Source organism: Ceratotherium simum, chromosome 5 (genome assembly GCF_057802395.1).
Source record: "Ceratotherium simum simum isolate JZ-2026a chromosome 5, ASM5780239v1, whole genome shotgun sequence".
Classification (NCBI taxonomy): Eukaryota; Metazoa; Chordata; class Mammalia; order Perissodactyla; family Rhinocerotidae; genus Ceratotherium; species Ceratotherium simum.
In genome coordinates, this window is record NC_141904.1 from 29516408 (window position 1) to 29537296 (window position 20889).

At 38.8% G+C, this 20889-nt stretch overlaps 1 protein-coding gene across 1 annotated transcript in view; it reads right to left on the reverse strand.

Moving 5' to 3' along the window:
• Window positions 1-20889, reverse strand: part of THRB (thyroid hormone receptor beta) — a 361132-nt gene that overhangs the window by 157073 nt on the left and 183170 nt on the right. The window lies entirely within an intron of this gene.

The window sequence follows — 20889 nt, forward strand, 5'->3', positions numbered from 1 at the left end:
GCTTAAAAAGGAAACACCAGTAGCCAAAGGCCAAGAGGAGAAAGGAACATTCACTCAGATAACTAATGACAACTGCCAAGCACAGAATTTACTGTGCACTTATCTTGGATTTTCTTTACATTTATAGCTTTCACAAAAGCTGCAGCTCCAAAGTTGTCCTGAAGAGGATTCTGATTTGGTACATTAACATATCATGGTATCAGGAGCACCCGATACACGATTTCCTTCAGGTTTGAAGAACGTCTTTTAGTTTCGCTCAAACCTGGGAAACAAGTTTTCACCCAGGTGGCCAGAATAGAACAAGTTGTGGCCCAAGGTAGTAAAAGGAAGGCTGGGTGAAGGCCAGGAGATGGATGAAGAAAGCCAGTGGCTGGAAGCCAGAGAAGCCTCAGTTCCTGGTCCCAACAGGAAACGAGGCATGATTGGCAGTCGCAGAGCCAGGCTTTCTAAATCGATATCATGAGTTTTCTCCTCCAACACCTGCATCTGAAATATTTACATTCTTTACTACGTGGACAACAGGCCAACCCTCTTTTGTTATCAGCTGAGAGCTGTACTTGGAAGCCAAGTTCTAGAAGTAGGGTCTGTGGGATTCCATCCACCTTCTGAGAGTGTGTGGCTGGTCTTTTCTAACCCCTTGTCATTTTTTGGCTGAGGCCCTCTTCCATTAATAGACTTAATACCTGTTTATTTCTACTGCTATTAAAAAAGTCTCTGAAAGCTGCCAAAGGATGTTTTTACCGTGTTCCTAGCAGTGAATAGTCCTGCTTTTTTCTGCCGATATAAGCCAGCCTGTGATTGACTGCCAAACTTAAAAATCCCGGGCTGAATCAAGTACACTAAAGCAGTGTTTTTCAAACTATGGGTCCCAATCCATTAGTGGGTTGTGAAATCAATTCAGTGGGTAGCAAGAAGCACCTTTTAAAAAATGAAATAAAGTAGACTGGAAAACATCAAAGTTCATTGCGTTTACTAAGAGTAAGGATTATTTTCTGAAACTGTTATTTGAGTTTGCAGACACACATCACTTGTAGGCTCAGTAGTTATGTAAAATGTATTTCTTACTGTGGACTGTGGTCATCAGCTTGAAAGCCACTGCACCAAAGAAATGCCAGAAACACTGAAAGAAGTGACTTGCTTAGGGAACTAAAGCCCTTCTGATTTCTGACTGTCGTCCAGAGTGCCGGCTAAAAAAAGGGAGGGAACGAGGAGACGCACGAAAAATGGCCAAGAGCCCAGTATGGGGTTTCAAGCCAGAGGCTTGCTGGCCAAATGGGAGGGTTGGCATGTGGACAAACAAGAGCTTTATTACTGCTGCTTATTAGCCGCATGAAGACGAAGGAATTTTTAAAGAAATCAAGCCCATAGGATTTACAGCACCAACAAGATCTCCAGGTCTGCAACTTCACATTTAGAGAGATATTTCATAAACTGCGTGGTTGACAATTTGCACAAAGTTCTAAATGCTTAGTAAATGCAAACAAAAGTTTAACTGTGCTTGAGATGCATATTCTCTTAGGTTGAAACATAAAACATTGCCGTGATCTGGTCATTTTAATCTACAAAAACTGCAATTTTATATGGTTCTGACTTCAAAGAAATTACATCCTAATGTTTGTTCAGGTACAACAGGCAGTGTGTTGGTGTATATCCATCCACCTATCAATCTTTTTTTCGGAAGGGGCACTAAGGATTAAAATATAAATTTGCCTTTCAGAAAGGAAGCAAAATTTAAAATATCACTTGGCTATTTATTATAGCTGCACTTAAAGAAAACCTAATTATCTCAAGGAGTTTGTTTCTTGGTTACTGGGTATTAAATGCAGCCTAGGCTAAAATATGTACAAAGGCTGTCACATTTTTTTTCATGAAATCCCTCTAAAATATTTTTAAATACCCTGAGACTGAAATCAGTCTCCTTACTTACTGACATGACTACAAGTCCTTTCCTCTAATATAAATATAATAATATTCCTATCATGATGACAAACCTGAAACCTCTGTGACCTTACTACAGATTTCCCCATCCCCAGCAGAGACCTCCAATGTCTCTCATAAAGAACTTTCTTATTTGCAAAGGCAATGCTTAGCTTCTTCCTCCTGATTTTTAACTGTGGCAGACAGCATTTATTATTCTGGATATCATTTCCTAATAGAAAAGAAATGAACTAAATTTTGCTTCCTTTTTATTTCCACAGCCGCCCAGAAACGTGTCTGCAGGCAATAAAGTTTTCCATAATGTCTGAGCTGAAAAAAAAAAACGAGCCAAGATAAACCCCAAAACACTGGCAGACAGAAAAATATTTCGTCCTCAGTTACGTTTCTTTTTAGATATGAAGGGAGGGAAAGAAATCTTCCAGAAAGTTTGCTTTAATTAAATGCAGTGCATGCTTCTCTCTTCATGGGCTATGCGATTCTCAGAGAGATGTTTGTCATGTTCTGGGCCCTTCTGAAATGTCTGAATTGACACAAGAGGCATCTTGTAAACAAAATGTTCTTTCAAGTCAGCATCATATTTTAGGCATGTTCACTGTAAACTTCAAAAATGATGTTCAACATTTTGAAACAGAAAGATCATGGATCAAAGTTCCTCCGTAGATATGCTCAAAAGACTTAATGATTAAAGGTATGATTTTCTGACAGCTTAATTCTGTTCCTGCCCCAAGAGACATGATGCACCATTAAGTGGTTAAAATACCCTAATTAATTAGAAATTGAAAAAAAAAATTCTTTCTGACAAGAAGAGCCTGATTTTTCCAGCAACTGTTGATCCTGGGCTGGTGTTCAAACCAGTTACAGCAGCAGAATTGCGTAGTAATGACTAACCTTGAAACCTTTTACTTGGAGATCCCAAAGCAGTCGTCTCACCCTAGAAGCTAATATTTTTTTATGCTCTCAGGCATGAAATAAAAGATCCTAAAATGGGTCTTGAAGTTTTTCTGGCTAACTGATGGTAGAAGTGGCTTAAATTACCTGAGATGTCACAAATTTCCATACTGAAGGGGAGTGGTTCATGCAGATCAACTTTACACTGAGCCTAGTCTTTAGTACTGGGCAGGAATGTGTAAGAACAGGGGAGGGGGGTCACCTGTCCTGGTCACTTGTGATTAATTGAGCTAAAGACAACAGTTGGTCACTCCCTTGTTCTCCTTACACGTCACCACTCACACCTTCCTCCAGAGAGCCTTAGCTAATTGATAGAGAGATCCAAAAAATAGGTTCCTGTTAGCACTTTCCTCCCACAACAGAGATCAGAAGCCAAGTTGTACATGAACCCCAAGTTCAAGGAAATTCTTAAAGTAAATTCCTACCACACAGCAGTTTAAAGATTTAGAAGAAAGACTCTGAAAATGGGAGGCATTTTGAATCCTGGGCTCTGCCACCTCCCTTTATTAGCAAATGACAGAGGGCTCTGCTTAGTCCTGTCTCAAATATGAGGTGCAAACTTCTTGCCTTCAAAGCTCCATCAGTCACTCTGTGAACATATGGGTTATTCTCAAGTATATTTCTTGCAAAAGAAAACTGCGGCTCTCTTGTACACTGTTAATAAGAGTGCAAATTCATCCATATTTTGACAATCTCTTCAGAATTCCAAGTGCATATATCCTTTGACCTTGCAATCCCACCTTTTGGAATTTATCCCACAAATACATTCATTCATTCATATATATATATATATTTTTAAATTTATGTATATATAACATATATATTCACTGTGGCTTGTGTGAAATTACAACAATCTGGAAACAACTTAAATGATCATTAATACAAGACCCAGTAAATAAATTTTGATACATCCAATCATCCTACAGACTAATATGTGACTATTAAAAAGAATGAGACAGAGTAACATAGAGGGAAATAAAGTTATATAGAGAGGTAGGGAAATGTGTCAAAGTTTTGTTATTTAAGGAAAAAGTAAGTCATAGCATGATATATAGAGCATGATCCCCTCAGTGTAAAAGATATACATATATATATATTTATATGCACATATATATGTGTGTGTGCTTTGGTATATGTGTGTGTGCATATATATATATATATAACATAATAGGAATGCTGTGCATGCAAAATTTCTGGTAAGGTATACAAGAAAATGTTACTAGTGGTCGCCTGTAAGGAGTCAGGCTGGGAGATAGGGAGCGGAATTTTACATTTTACTTTATTTTTATATATTTATTTTATATATATCTTTATATATATTATATATTTTAATAATATATTTATTTTACATTTTATATCCTTTTGAATTTCTCAATGTTATTACTATTTTTTACTATAAGCATGCATTACTTTTATTAAAATACTTTTTTAAGAGCTCCATTATCATAGTTACTACAAAAATTATGCCTTTCATCCCCTGGTAATGCATTAGGGACACATCTAACTCTAAAACCTGCAGTTGGGACGGAGGTGTAGCTCTGAACCACGAAGCAGATGCTGGTTCCCTCCTCTGTGTTCCCCAGGCATCGCATTGAGTGCACCACTTTGTTCCGCGCCCTTCTCCCCGGCTGGATGGGAAGCTCCCTGCTTAGAGCCAGGAACCATCTTGCCCTCCTTAATGAATCCCTCGTTCTCAGCATAGCACCTGGTAAATTTTGGGCAGCCAATAAATCTTGGTGATAAAAAAGTCAGTGGTCTCATCTCACTACAGTTCTAACAGGATCATTAAATGTTATGATGTAAAAATCAATAAAGGAAGGAGGGCAACTTGCTTTGAAGCTATTAGCAAAATTAGTCATAAACGAAAAATTCAGGATATAAGGAGTAGGCTCCAAATGGCTGGAGGTCCCTGAATCCACTCGTTGGAAGACTTTTTAGAATCCTGCTCTCATTGTCACAGTTCTCGCAGAAGCCTTCTCTCTCTCATGTGTTAGAGGACAGCTACTCTCACAACATCTGTTTCATCGAGATTAAAACTGTGCTTGCTAGAATCCAATTGTTTCTCCAGAAACTCTGGAAAAAGGATTTTGGTGAAACGCTCATTTAGATGGATTAAATTATTTCCTTTGCAGAATTTGATGGGGCTGGGGAAGGAGGAATCAAGAGCATCTGGTACATAAACTAAGAACACAACCATCTCTGGAGTTGAAAACCAACAGACTGCTGTGGAAAATGGAATGTCTGGCTTGGCAGCCCAAACTCTTCCAGAAGTCCTGATCCTGCTAAGCCAGGGTTAGAAGCTCTCCTTGACTTTTCTTTAGAGGCAATATCTTGGAAAGGCTTTGAAGTCAGGATATCCTGGGTTCAAATCCAGCTCCCATACTTACTAGCTGTGCAACCTCAGGCAATTTACTTCACTTCTCTCAACCTCACTTTCCTTGTCAGTAAAATGAGGATTATCATAGTCCCATCTCATAGAGGATTTGTGAGAATGAGATATGTGTAAGAAGTTTCCCATAGCGTATCATAGTGGTAACAGGTGTTATGATTTTGTTTACGTAAATAATACTGTAAGTACACTCTGACAAAACAATACCAGATACTATAAACATGGGATTTTAGCTGCAAATTTGGACCAGTTTCTCCCAGCTTCCTGGCCCTTTCACTGATCTACGTCAGGGGCTCTCAGACCATGTAAAACATTAGTGTCCCATAAACTACATTGGGGCATTTTGGTGCAAAAACAGAAGTTTGGCCAAAGTTAAATATTTTAATTTATTTAAAATATAGCAAATGTTACCAATTTTCTAACAAAATAGCAATTGATAGAATTTCTTAGCTGCAAAGTTTTTGTTCATTTGTTTCTCATAATTTTTTGCACCTGCTGCCACTCACTGGTCTGTCCAAGAATCAAGTATAAAATATTAGCTGAGCACCCAAAATTAGGTTTGTCACTCTTGAAAGTTGCCTGCATCATTATGTTGTGGTGCTCTGAAAGAGTATCATCCCTTCCAGACACCCTGACACCTAAGTGGATTTGAGAATGTTCAGATATGCTGTTAACTAAGCTATTGAGCTTTCCCTGGAGTGTGGAGCCACTCACACCAGTATCATCCAACCACACTGCAAAGCCCTCCATTCTGGAGCAGTGCTCTTGGAAAGAGAGAACCGTCAGTCATAGAGACAGCAATGAAATTCAACAAGAAATGCCTTTCTCCTTCTCATTCAGAACACCCCAGCTAAATATAGTACTCTATTATTATTTCTATTTATAATTGTATGTTTTGTTGAACATACAGAAAATACTGCTGCACATGCTACTTCAGTTGATCAAATCTTATCACTTTGCCATATTGCTGAATTTAGTGTTTATCAGTACCATGCAGATTTTTATTCTGTTCACTATAAATGTATGGTAATCTATTCTTTTACGAACTCAACGTTAGAGAAAAATGAGGCCAGATTAATTCAATTCTCTCAAATGGAATTTAGGTGCAGGGTATCATTTCCTGAGTGTGGCAATGCTGGTACTGTATTCTCAAAGGCCATCTGGAGGGCTGAACTGAAATCGGCTGTGTCCAGGCTGTGACCAGTGCAGCAAAGCGGATGCTGCTGTGAAGCCTGAAGCACCAAGTTCAGTGCAGAGGGTTGATTACTCGCTCCACCCAGACTCTTCTCACCCCTTCAGTAGAATCTGAAAATGCCAGATATTTGCTCTCCCAGTGTGGTAGATTGTTTTCACAAACGGCTCCGACAATTCCTCCCATCCTACATGTCTCTGGCAATGAGATTTTGCCACTCCTTTCATCAAGAAGTGGAGTTGATTTCCCCTCCCTCCGAACTGAGGTGACCCATGGCTTGCTTTGATCAACAGAGCGCATAAGTGACACTATGTGGCTTTTGAGACTACACTTTCAGAGCCTTTGTAGCTTCCACTTTCACATTCTTTTGGAGGTCAGCCACCATGTAGGAAGTCAGACTAACTACCCTGAGATGGCCATACCATGAGGAAGCCTATGCTGGCCATATGGAGATGCTACACGAAGAAAGATGGATGCCTGGCCAGCCCCAGGTAGTCTGGCCATCCAAGCTGAGGTAAAAGACATGTGGGTGAAGAAGTTATCTTGGATGTTGCAGCCTCAGCAGATACCAGTTGGAGCGGAAATACCACCTGGCTGAACCCAGTCCAGCCTGCAGAATCATGAGCAGTAAGAACTTGTTGTTTAAAGCCACTAAGTTTTGGGGTGGTTTGTTACATATCGTCGGGTAACTGAAACACTCAGCCTCTCTTATAGCTAAGGTACGGGCGTGTGGCCCAATTCTGGCCACTGAGATGTAAGAGGCAGTGTGCTAGAGGTAGCATCACAGAGATTCTGGAAGAGGTGTTTCTTCCTGTAATAAACACACCTGTGAGGAGAAATAGCTTCTCTTCCAGGATCTGGATGCAGTTGCGCAAGTATATGATGCCTAGAGAGGTGACAACTTGTGACTCTGAGAGGACAAGCCTGGGGATGAAAGGCAACATGAGAGAAGGGCAGAGCAACAAGACGGAGGACATCTTGATGATCTTGTGCCATAGAATTAACAAACTCTGAAACCAACTGCCTCCGGAGTCCTTGCTTTGTGAGATAACACATCTTTAAATCATTTTTGGTCTGGAATTCTGTAATTTTCAGTCAAACCACACAAACCCTATTGATACATGACTCCAGAGAACAGAGAGGAAACTTCCCCTTAACACTAGGTGCATGTTGCTTTCTAATAACAAACTGGCTCTCAACATGGTTGTCCAAGGCGCTAAAAGAAACAGGATAGAGATGTCCTCACTCAAATGTAAGAAGATAAATGACCTGTGAATTCAATAAAATCCCTGATAGCTTTCTGAAATACCATGTCCAAAAAATGTCCCTGTAACTACGACATCAACTCAAATTGCTCACATAATCATATTTTAAATGTTGCCCCAGGTCTGAAAACTCACCACCTTGGTTTCTGGAAACCCAATTTAAATGTGTAAGGAAAGCTGATATTCTTTCTAGAAGGTCAAACATGGGCACATCATTATATTATTGAAACTACCTCAAGATATAAGAAAGAAATTTGAACATATATAAGTATAAGAAACATTTTGAAAAACCAAATAATTCACATTAATGGATGATGTATGGCAACCCTAACCACAATTATGTATACTTAGAAGAGGCAAATGTGAATTGGGCGGGGGGACATTTTACTACACAATAACACATAATTACTATCCGCCAGCAGGCAATTTAATGGCTACAAGGGTGTGCACTGAGGTTACTGATTAACATGGAACTTCATCACCTGATATTAAATTGAGTGATTAGATGGTGCTTTTTAAGTCCAGGCTGCTTAGTGTTTTGACTCAAGTATAAAGATAAGTTTTGTTCGGAAGTTAAGTTTTTCATTTAAGATAATTACTACGCTATGAACTTTTTACTTACAAATTTGACTTCAGTAAGTTTGCTTAGTATAACAGCACTGAACGGTTACTTTGTACTTTTGAATTTCACAGAAATTTGCTAGCCTTCTTCATTTTCTTTGATGCACACAGACAAATTGTACAGTCAAGGCAGGCAAATCTGACAGCATGGAGTGTTATGAGGCCAGCCTGGGGTTCCTGAGGTTTGCGCACCGGGCCTACTCCTCCTGTGTGTCCTTGGGCCAGTCACTGCACTTCTCCAGCTATCAGGTTTCCCATATTTAAAAGGATGGACTTTCATCTATTGCTGTCCAATAGAACTTACTGTGATAATGGCAATGTTCTATATCTGCACTGTCCAATATGGTAGCCATTAGCCACATGTGGCTACTGAGCACTTGAAATGTAGCTAGTGTGACCGAGGAACTGAATATTTAATTTTGTTTCATTTTATAATTTACATTTAAATCGAATAGCCATCTGAGGCTAGCAGCTGCAGTATTGGACAGCACAGACAGATGATCTAGGGCCCTTCTTATCTAAATTATATTTATTCCTTCTACCTCAACTTTCCACTTAGTTTTCTTTTTCCTACATTCACCTGTCTAACTCTCCATTGTCTTTTTATTTCACTTAGAATTAAAGGTCAGATATGCCTCCATTGCCATTTCAGCTTAGAGTGAAGAGCTTTGAATTAACCTGCAGCATTAACCCACTTCTTGAAATAGAGAAAAGGACCAAGTCTTAAGAGCCTCTTTGATCTTCCATTAGAGCCCAGTTGGAGAGTCAGGAGTTATTTGGATGGAATGAGACCCGAAATTTTTCAAGTCAAAAGGCAGCGTTGATGTGGCTTCCTATTTTAGGATAATGTCAGCTTCAGTTAGAAGCTTTACTGTCCAAAGCTTCTGCTAATAAATGTGGCCATGTTGTCAGGATGGGCAATTCACTTGCCAAACATCATCTACTATAATTACATGGTGTGATTCCTACCACGTGCCAAGGCCTAGGACTGAGTTCTGAGGCTGGGAATATGAATAAGTTTCCCTCCTGTTCTGGAAGAACCCAGGTCTAACAGAGCAGCCTGGCCAGAGGCTAAATATTTATAAGACACTGTGACACATCCTATAATCAATACGTGAACCATGTGCTGCAAGAATACAAAGGAGAGAGCAAATTCTCATCCTCCTCCCTGGCAAGCCAGGGAAAGTTTCAGGAAGGGGGTATCAAGCGAAGACTGGTCAGCAGTTTATTAAAGCATCAAGGACAGAGGAGGGCATATCTGACAGAGGAGCATGGTTCCTTCAGGGAAGTCAGTTGAATGGGGCTATCCATAAGCTTTATGTTTAAGTTTCAGAGAACAAGAAAGAAATTAGTGCTGATTTTGCTACATGTCACTAAAGAGCCCTTTAGCTACACAATTTCTCAAATAAAAAATGATTCAAACTTTGGGTTCTGAATCTGCTTATTTCAAGGGCCAACTTCCACTTCCCTGAATAACGATGAGAGGCTCTACCTCTTCCAATCCCACTCAGCTCAACCTTTTGGACATAGCAAAGAAAATTCTAAGGCATATCTGAGAGAAAAAGTCTTCTGAAGGTACTGAATGCAAGGTAGAATCCATGGGTTAGAGAGGAGGCAAAGAATTAGGAAGTCACATAAACAGTGAGTATAGTCATCTGGAGCGTTGATTTTCCAATCAAAATAGAACCATTTTTCATCACCAAAGTGACTGAGTCTTGGCGTACAAACCTCACTTCTGAGAGTCTAATGCTAGCCTCTGTGAAACAGAGACGTTGAGTCTCCAAGAAGAGTTTGTTTTCCTGCATTTCCTTTTCCCACAGGGAAGTCATGGGGCAGATGAGATCTAAAATGCTGGAGTTTGCCTCTCCAGCAAGCCGGGGAAAGGAATTTCTGCATTATTGTGACCATCCATTTCGCTGCAACGCTAGCTGCTTGTACAAGCAGTTACTCCACCCTTGCCCCTGCCATTCAGAACTTTACAGGCTAAAAGGAGGATGATGACCCAGACAGGATATTAAAGTCCTATAAACGAATACATACTCATTATAGAAACATACAATAAATATTTGCCTTATGTGAAAGCCACAGGCCAGGGTAAATGGTGGGTGGGGTGCTGGCAGATTTGGCTTGAGGCAGCTAAATGATGCTGAAGTTCCCTCACTGTTCTCACCTGCTGTTGATAAATACCAATCAGAGATTTCCAAGCTCCTTCTCTCTATTTTAGACAGTTGTGCACAAAGGTTGCTGCACATTAGAATCATCTGGGGAACTTTCAAAAATCTGGATGCCCAGCTCAGTCACCAGACCAATTAAATTAGAAGCTCTGGGTGTAGAACCCAACCTTCAATATTTTTTAAACTCCTCAGATGATTCCAGCATGCAGCAAAGTTTAAGAACCTCTGATTTAGACTTCAAAGCAGTGGTTCCTAATTTGGAGTTAAAAAAACAGAGGTTTCTGGGCCCTACTCCAGACTTACTAAGTCACTATCTCTAGAGGTGGGTCTTGATCTTTACTTTTTAAAAAACTTCAACTCCAGTCTGATGCCCACCTTTAGTCAAAAACCTCTGTTCTAAAGCACTGAATTTTGATTTCTTCTCTACGTGCATATGAAATGTGAGAAAGATTAAAATAAAAGAATGAGGTCCGTTGAAGACCTATGTAGAGGATATTTACTTTCTGGAACATCTCTTTTCTTTTTTATTTTTTTTGGTTTCAACTTTTATTAAAGTATAACACACTTATAGATACACGCACAAAAGATAAGGGTACAAATTGTGTAACCCGCACCCAGATCAAAAACCTAAAGCTTGGGGCCGGCCCTGTGGCTTAGAGGTGGGTGCACGCCCTCCGCTGCTGGCAGCCCGGGTTCGGATCCCGGGCGCGCACCGACGCACCGCTTCTCCGGCCATGCTGAGGCCGCGTCCCACATACAGCAACTGGAAGGATGTGCAACTGTGACATACAACTATCTACTGGGGCTTTGGGGGGAAAAATAAATAAATAAATAAAGTTCAATAACAAGGTGGTCTTTGAAAAAAAAAAAAAAAACCTAAAGCTACTACTCACCCAGGAGCCTTCTCTTGCAGGCACTATCCACATAACATGGGAACCACAAACCTGAGTCTAACATCTCTTCTTCTTTTTAAAGTTTTACTTGTTCTCATTATCAAATTGCAGTAAAGTTGGCCTACTTAGGTGCAAATAATTGTTGAGACATACTTAAAAGGCCAGTAGTATTTTGAGGACAAATGGCCTAATACATGTGGTATTGCTCTTGTTTATGGTTATTTAAAACAAGAAAGAAGAAAATGAAGGAGAAATATTTTCCTGGATTTTCACAGATTGTTAGTTATCGGGTGCAATTTTCCAATACTTTATAACATTAACCCTAAGTCTTGTAACAACTCTGCAAAGGTAAGAATTATCGTCATCTCTATTCAACAGATGAAACAAATGGAGCCTTAGAGAGGAAGTGAATGGCCAAGATTTGACTTTCAGTCCCTCTTACGCGGAAGGCCTTCTCCTCCGTGCTGTACACTGACTCTCTCATTCGTAGCCAATTGAGAGTTTAATCTCCCATAGATAGCAGCATGAAAAAAGGTCTGTAGGCCTTCACACTATGAAATTCTGACTATAAATTGTAACTAATTTGGCTGTTTCTTTAAAAATCCATTCCAAAAATACTTTATGAACTGTAATTCTCAAATCACATAGATGAGTTTTTAGTTAATGTTTTTCTTTTTCTGATTAGAAAAGTAATTCATGTTCATTGTAGAATAAGATAAAAATATAGAAGAAGAAACTAAGAATCATATATTGTACCTAAGGGTTCTTTGAAAATAAGAAGTACCTTTATGAGCCTGGGCTGGGTTTGTCTCCAGCCTTGCCTAGTGGAAGGAAAATGAGTTACTTGATCTTTGGATGCTTTTCAAGACATTTGATTGGAATAACTTATTTCAAAGTATTTCTAAGTATTCTGGAGTTGGTACAGACCTGATGCTCCATTCTATACAGTATGCAAACAATTTGAATAGATTAATAACTATCTGATCTCAAGTCTTCATAGATTACCAGGTGTACTGCATTTCCCCACAACTTTTTTTTTTTTTTTAATTTTTTATTTATTTATTTTTCCCCCAAAGCCCCAGTAGATAGTTGTATGTCATAGCTGCACATCCTTCTAGTTGCTGTATGTGGGACGCGGCCTCAGCATGGCCGGAGAAGCAGCGCGTCTGTGCGCACCCGGGATCCGAACCCGGGCAGCCCGCATCGGAGCGCACGCACTTAACCGCTAAGCCACGGGGCCGGCCCACCCCACAACTTTTTAAAAACAGTTCCTATGATCAAAGAAACTATCATTCCTCTTTTTTCTACTTGTTAATAGTATTGGCTGAAATTATGGTATTTGGAAATTTATCATCAGTACATCTGAATTCTTAACAGAGATTCCAAGAAACCTTGAGGTTTCTGGTTAAGTGTGCCTTTTTTTTTTTTCTAAAGCAAACATACCAGAGTTTATACCTTTAAATACATGTGGTTTTTTCTGAAGGAGGAAGCTGTATACCTTTTTTGATGTGTTCCTATTGCTCAAAACATTCTGGGGGAATTAAAGGAAGCAGAGGCAAGCATCTTTGAGTGGCACATCCCCAACACTGCCTCTCAGTTCCTGGACTAAATGGCACAGGAATTTTCTCACTTAATCAGCAATGACTGTCAAAAGCCACTGACTACATCTCTAGATCTGTCCAGTCAAATCACAAAGCACTCTTCTTACTGTGCCTCAGGGAGGGCAGAACCAAAACACTTTGTTACTCCTGGAATTCAGCACATATTCCCAGGATCAAGGAGCTTGAGGGATGAGCAAGGGCGCCCTCCTACCTGAGGTTGAGCAACCGGAGACCCAGGGCGGCTGGTTACACGTGACTTTGCTCAGTTACACCAAGAATTAGAAAATCGAGAAGTTTATACAGGATCACAGACATTGTGACTCAAAAGAAAGTAATCTTTTCCACTTAAACTCTCAAACATGAATTCTGGTCTATCAATCACTCCGGCCATCGTAAAAGCTGATATTCATCCTTCCATATAGTTCTCAAATCTCTTATATATATATATCCATGATATAGGTATACCACAACTTTTTTCAATCATTCCCCAATTGCTGGGCATTCAATTTGTTTCCAGATCTTTCTTTCCTTCACCACAACAATGATACAATAATATTCTTGTATATAAAATATCACATACTGGTGCTTTTGTTTTTATGGGTTAGTTTCCCAGAAGCTGTCATGTAATATATGGTATGTGTGTGTTTTTGCATTAATAGAGTTTGCTGGATTGCTTTTCAAAAATTTACAAGACTACAGCAGTATATGAGAACCTCCCCCCACCCCATCTACCACAGTGGTGGGTATTCTCACTTTTTAAAAAATTTTACCAATTTGATGAGAAGGATAATATCTCATTGTAGTGACTGAACGGTAGCCTCCCCAAAAGAAATGTCCATGTCCTAATCCCCAGAATCTATAAATATGACCTCATTTGGAAAAAGGGTCTTTGCCTAGGTATAACTAAGGATCTCTAGATGAGATCATCCTGGATTATCTGGTGGGCCCTAAATCCAATGACAAGTATCCTTATAAGGGGAGAGACACACAGGGAGAAGAGGAGAGGACCATACAAAGAAGGAGCTGGAGATTGGAGTTATGCTGCCACAAGCCAAGGAACACCTGGAGCCCCCAGGCACTGGAAGATGCAAGGAAGGATTCTCTCCCAGAGCCTTCAGAGGGAGCACCCTGACTTTGGACTTCTTGCCTCCAGAACTGTGAGAAGAGTGAATTTCTGTTGTTTTAAGCCACCAATTTTGTGGTAATTTGTTCTGGCAGCCCTAGGGAGCTAAGGTACTCATTGTTACCATAAACTTGTGTTTTTCTGAAAACTACTGAGGTTGAAGATATTTTCATGTGGTTTTATTGGCTATTTGGATTTGCTTTCCTGTGAATTGACTATTCGGATCTCTTCTCCATTTTTCAAAGGTTGTTTTTTTCCTATCAATTCTTATGAAAGTCGTAAAAAGTGCAGACATTAACACTTTGCTTGCCACATGTTGTAAGACATCCAGCTTATGTCTTTTGAGTTCGTTTACGGTATGTTTGGTCATACAATTAAAACAAATTACATGGTACAGCATGCTCATCTTTTCCTTTATCCCTTATGAATTAGTTTCCTGCTGATTATAAACACTTCCCATATATATATATGATATATATCTGGGTTATAAAAATATTTTCCAAAATCTTGTCTACAGTGTTTGTGGTAAGCACAAAGATGGTCCCTAAAGATCTCCATGCCCTCATCCCTGCAACCTGTGAAGATGCTACCTTACCTGGCAAAAGGGACTTTGCAGATGTGATTAAGGGTACAGACCTTGAGATGGAGAGAACATCCTGGATTATTCAGGTGGGCCCAATCTAGTCACACAAGTCCTTACGAGGGAGAACCTTTCCTGATTGTGGTCAGATGCAGATGTGACGATGGAAGAATGGCCAGAGAGATGCAACATTGCTGGCTTTGAAGATGGAGGAAGAGGGCCACAGCCAAAGAACATGGACAACCTCTGGGAATGGCAAGTAAATGAATTCTTCCTCAGAGCCTCCAAAAGGAACACATCCCTGCCGACATCTTAGCTCTGTGAGACCTAAGTCAGACTTCTTACCTACATAACTGTTACGTAATAAATTTATTTTCTTTAAGCCACTGGGTTAGTGATAATTTGTTAGGCAGCAATAGAAAACTAATACTTATTTATTGTTCAATGTAAAAAAAATGTGCCTTTCTCCATCTATAATTTACTTTTGAATATGTTAGTAGGTAGATGTACAGCTTTAGTTCTAGATGGACTCTCCAATCTAGAACTCCAATCTCCATTTGTTTACTCCTTTGACACTGTCATGTTGTTTTGATACAGTTGCTTCAACATGTTCAAGTATCTTACAGGCAAGTTAGGCTTCTCTGTTTTTAATTTTTGTTTTGTTTTTTAAATAGTTTTCTTGGGCTTTTACAGATCTTGTTTTATGTCCTTCAAATTATTATTTCTTGTTAAGATTATTCTTAAGTATTTTACAATTTGTGTTGTTAGGTGACAATTCCCTCTCTATTTGTAAGTGATAACTCATAAATAAAGCATACCACGTACAACCCTGTCTCAAGGCCTTTGAACTTGCTGTTACATCCGACTAGCACATGCTGGTCCCAATTATTGCACGGTGGATTTCCTCACGGACCTCAAGTCTCTGCTCCGATGCTAACTTGTTTTTATCAGTGAGGCCCTCCCTGATCACCCCATAGAAAACAGCACGCCCCTGCCTGCCACTCACCCCACCTGCTAAACATTTACTATACTCCTTCTCTGGCTTTATACTTTTCTCCGTAGCACCTGTCATCATCTGACTTATTATTTACTCATTTGTGGTGTATTTTCCATTTCCCCAACTAAAATGTCAGCCCCACGAGGAAAAGGATTTTGTCTCTTTTGTTCCCTACCATATCTCCAGGGACTAGATGAGTTCTGGACATTTCTTCAGTCAGTGTTCAATAAATATTTGTTAAATGAATGACCATAAAGAATTGATTTTTTTACATTTACTTTTTAATCTAACCACCCTGTCAAATATTCTTACTAATTATAGCATGTTTTACTGGAGTTCCTTGACTTTTGTAGTCATACAATGGTGTCACTAACAAAAAAGGATAATATTACTTTTTTGGTTATATAAATTACGCTAATTATTTCTTGTCCCACTAAATTCACTGGAACCTCTGAAACAATGATGAATAATATTAGTGGCAGCAGGGATCCCTACATGGAGAAGATTACAAAGTCGGTCCTCATTTTCCCTATATCCACACACTCTGCCGTGAAACCTTGCAGTGTCCTCACACTCTGAGTCTAGGCCAAGCTGTGTTTGGTCAATGTGATGTTAGCAAACGTGATGTAAGCAGAGGCCTGAAAAGTGCTTCTGACATTGGGCTTGCTCTTGGTCTTGCTCCTGAAGCACTTCCATGACAGCATGCCTGGGCTAGCCTGCTGGAAGATGAGAACATGTTGTGTAGAGTAAAATATTCCCAATTATAGCAAAGGCCATCCTAGAGCAGTCCACAGCCAGCCAGTCCTAGACACGTGAGCAAGACCAGTAATGATCAGAGAACTGCCTAGCTGACCTGTAGCTGACCACGGACGTGCATACAAGCCCAGCCCAGATCCCCTGATCCTCAGCGACTGTGTGCTCCTTGCATGGTTATTATTATATGCCCCTGAAGTTTGGTAGTTTTTGTTACGCAGAATTATTGTGACAATAGATCATTGATACGCTCTCTTATGCCTGATTTTAATAGAAAGAGCCTTAGAGTTTGACCATTTAGAATTTTGTTATTTGTTAGTTTTTGGTGGCTAGTCTTTATCACATTTAAGTAAAACAGAAACAGAAAGTAATTAAGGTTTTTTCTAATTAAAAATGGCTGTTGAATTTTACAAATGTCTTTTCCACATTTATTGTTTCAATCTTTTTTTCCTTCCTTCCTTTAATTTATTGACAAGATACATTATTTTGATAGATTTTCTGATTTTTAACCATGTTTCTATTCTAGGAATAAGTCCTTCTTAGTCATGGTACATAATTTTTTTGAGATGCCTCTGGATTTTACCTGGTAATATTTTATATAGAGGTTTGCACTAATTTGTAGAAGTGAAATTGGTCCATGGTTTTTTGTCTGTATTTCATTTACCAGGTTTTAGAAGAAAGGTTATATTGGCTTTTAGGAAATGACTTGGGAACTTTCAGAACTGATCAAGGAGCCCAAATATAAGAAAGGACATAAAGATTTGAAAAACATAAGCCACACACTGAATATAATAAATTTGTACATAGAACTTGCATCATAATGGAACATTAATAAAATACCAATTACAAGGCTGCAGAGAAAACTTTAACTTACTTTAAAAAGTAGATACTTTAATAGACCATAATCTTAGATTGTAAGCAAATGAAATTGATATTAAATATTAAGCCATAGCTTGTCAATCTTAACTACTTGAAAAATAGGAAACATCCTTCAAAATAATTCTAGGATTAATGAGAAAAGTAAAATCTAAATTATATTCTATCTAGAACCAATGAAAAGCAGAATATTTCTTACCAAAACTTATGAAACACAGCTAAAGCTATATTCAGAGGACAATGTATAGCTTATAGCTCTGATAGCTTCATTATTAAAAGACTTAAAATAAATGAACGTGGTACTCATACTAAGAAATTCCATGAAGAACAAAAGAATAAACCTAAATAATGTATGAAGAAGAAATTAGTAAAGATAAATGCTGAAACAAATGAAATGGAAACCAAAATGGTAGAAAGAACAAATAAATTAAAAAACTAGTTTCTTAAATAGAATATATAGCCATCTCATGAGATGATAAAGGAAAGAAGAGAGAGAGAGGAAAATATTAGGATTGAGAAAAGAGAGAAACACACAAAAAGATTAAAATAATTATAAGACAGTATTACATTTAACCCCATTGCAATAAATGTGAAAACTTAGAGGGAATGGATTATTTATTAACAAAATAGGAATTAACTAACCCCAAGAAGAAGTAGAAAAACTTAATAAAAAGAGATTGAAACAGTGATTACAAGTCTATCACCTAAAAGGGGGAAAAAAGTACCAGGATTAAACAATTTCACAGCCAGATTCCAACTAACTTTTAAAGACCAGACGATTCCAATGCTATTGAAACTATTCCAGACCACTGAAAAAAATGAAAAGCTCCTAAATTTATTTTATGAATTATATAGATCAGTGGTTCTCATAGTGTGTTTCCTAGACCTGCAGCATCAGCATCACTTGTTAGAAATGCAAATGATCTGGCCCGACTCCAGACCTACTGAATCAGAAGCTCTGGGGGTGAGGGTCCATGAATCTAAGGCCCTCAAATGATACAAAGGCATGCTAAATTCTGAGAACTACTGCTGTAGATGTAGCTAGCATATGTTTTATATACAAAAGGCTACCAAGTGGCTTCATCGTCAGAATTGTGTCTCCTAAATTTATCTGCTTTCCTTTCTTTTTCTCAACATCAATCTATCTTCCAAACGTGATATATTTAACTTGCTCATACAACTTTCCCTCCCACAAATTTTTCTTTTTTGCATAACAAATCTCTTCCATGTACAGATATATCCAGGCATTTATTCTATGATTACCTGGAAAATCATTTCTATGAAGTGCAAGGGGTGTGGAGGTAAGAATTAGTGGGTAGAGTGTGGGCTGTACATGGTACTGTTGGGTGGGAATGTGCATGTAGCGTCAACACCCCAGTGTTGGGGTTTCTGCTGGCAATAGAAGTTGCCATGTGTGGGGTGAGGTCAAGGGAGATGGTACAGGTATCAATATTAGTATCTGTTTATATATTGGTAGAAATAATAGGTGGTAATTGATCCCAGACTAAGTTAGACGAGCATTAAACATGTCGCATTCTAAGTACCTAATGAGAAGAAGTACAATTTCCTTGTAAGGGCAAACAGGTTACAATGGGTTGAAAGCATTTTAATACGCTTTAATAATGAGATAAATAGGTATGTGAAATGCACATCACAAAAGCCAGGCTTTTCACATCCATTATATCATTTCCTCCTATATCTACTGTGAAAAGTATTTATTATGAGCTCCATTTTTTTTTTAAGGAAGATTGGCCCTGAGCTAACATCTGTTGCCAATATTCCTCTTTTTCTTTTTTCTCCCCAAAGCCACAGTACCTAGTTGTATATCCTAGTTGTAAGGTCCTTCTAGTTCTTCTATGTGGGATACTGCCTCAGCGTGGCTTGATGAGCAGTGAGTAGGTCTGCGCCCAGGATCTGAACTGGTGAACCCCAGGCCACCAAAGTAGAACGCACGAACTTAACTGCTACGCCACCGGGCCAGCCCCATGAGCTCCGTTTTTTAAGTGAGGAAATAAAGGGTCAGAAAAGTTCAGGAATTTGCCCAATGACACCCAATTCTATGCAAGATTCAAAATCAGGTTTGTCTTGCTCTAATCCGGCTTTGGCTCTTTCTATCAAACCTGTCAGAATTTTTTTCTAAGATCAAGTTGGCGCCCAAGAAATCTGAGTCTATCTCCTTCTCTGGTGGACTAACTCCTTCAGAAAGAGTCTTTCCCAACAGATAAAATACTTCCTCCCTTGTTCATTTAGATGTGCTTCAAAGTTAAAGCCCTTCAATGATGTTTTTATTACATTGGCCCAGAGACTAACAAATCGTTACACATGCTATATAAAAGAAACTATTTTAATATTAATAGCCCAGTCATTTGGGGATTAAGGGTTTGGGGTTTGCTTTGGCATGCAGAAGGAATATTAGTTACCTGTAATTCTGGTTTTTGGGAGGCACACAGCTTTAATAGATAACAGCTCCCTGAATCTGAATCCCTGAAATTTCCTGGCACATGACAGGTCTGCTCTGGAAAGCTCAAATTTCCCTGCCTCTGACCACCCACAGGGAGGAGGCATGGATCTGTCAACAGTGTGGTCTTCTCTATAAAGCTGGCTTCCACAGAAGGCTCTGGTTCCTCACAGTGAGATGCAGTGCACAGGCCAAGATGATTGGGTTGTCATAAATATAGACTCCCTGAGAGCAGAAACTGTAAACGGGGCTGAGGAACAAGGGAAAAATTCTCCAAAACAGAGGAGCGTAAATTTTCTTAGTGGTTGTCTGCTCATAGCCGACTAACTTGGCCTCTAGGGATGGAGGCGGCTGTATCACCAAATTTTCAAGGTGATCAGGATAGCTGGTTTCATTTTTTCTAAGGCATAGCAAATGGTTTGACAACTGGGTGAAGAAATAAAGTGTTAGGCTTAAACCTTCTGTTCCAGTCCGTTGCTGGAAGTCCTTGAATAGCATGTTACTCTAACCTTGTAGATCATAATATACATCCTTGTAACTTGTGACTGTGTAGAGCTTTCGGGGCTGATGAAACTTCTAAAGAGAGCTAAAATCTATCTGCATGCAAATAGTTTTCTCTTTACTTTCTTAATTAACAAAATTTATTAATCAATTACAAATTTTACAAGATTTAGTAATTAAGTAAGGTAGCACATAATTTGCTATGAGCCAATTAATTACCCTATCATATCTGGTTCTAAAGCAAACCATGATTACATATCATTCTCTTTTTCCTCATAATAAAGAATGGAAATCTCCTATGATAGTTCTTGATTGTTTTTATAAAGATAACCAACAATAAACTATAAAATATGAATGTTGCTTTATTACTTGGCAATAATTTGTGATTAAACTAAACAAGTGTATACTCATTGATGTTGGCAAGCAAATTTTAATATCCTACACAGTGCCATATGTATATACATATTTTAGATAGTATTCTGAAACCATGAATTATTTTTACATTCACTAAAGAGAAAAACATGGTAATGTCTGAGCTAAAGTTGATTTGTTTAGAACATAAAAGGGATATATGCTCATT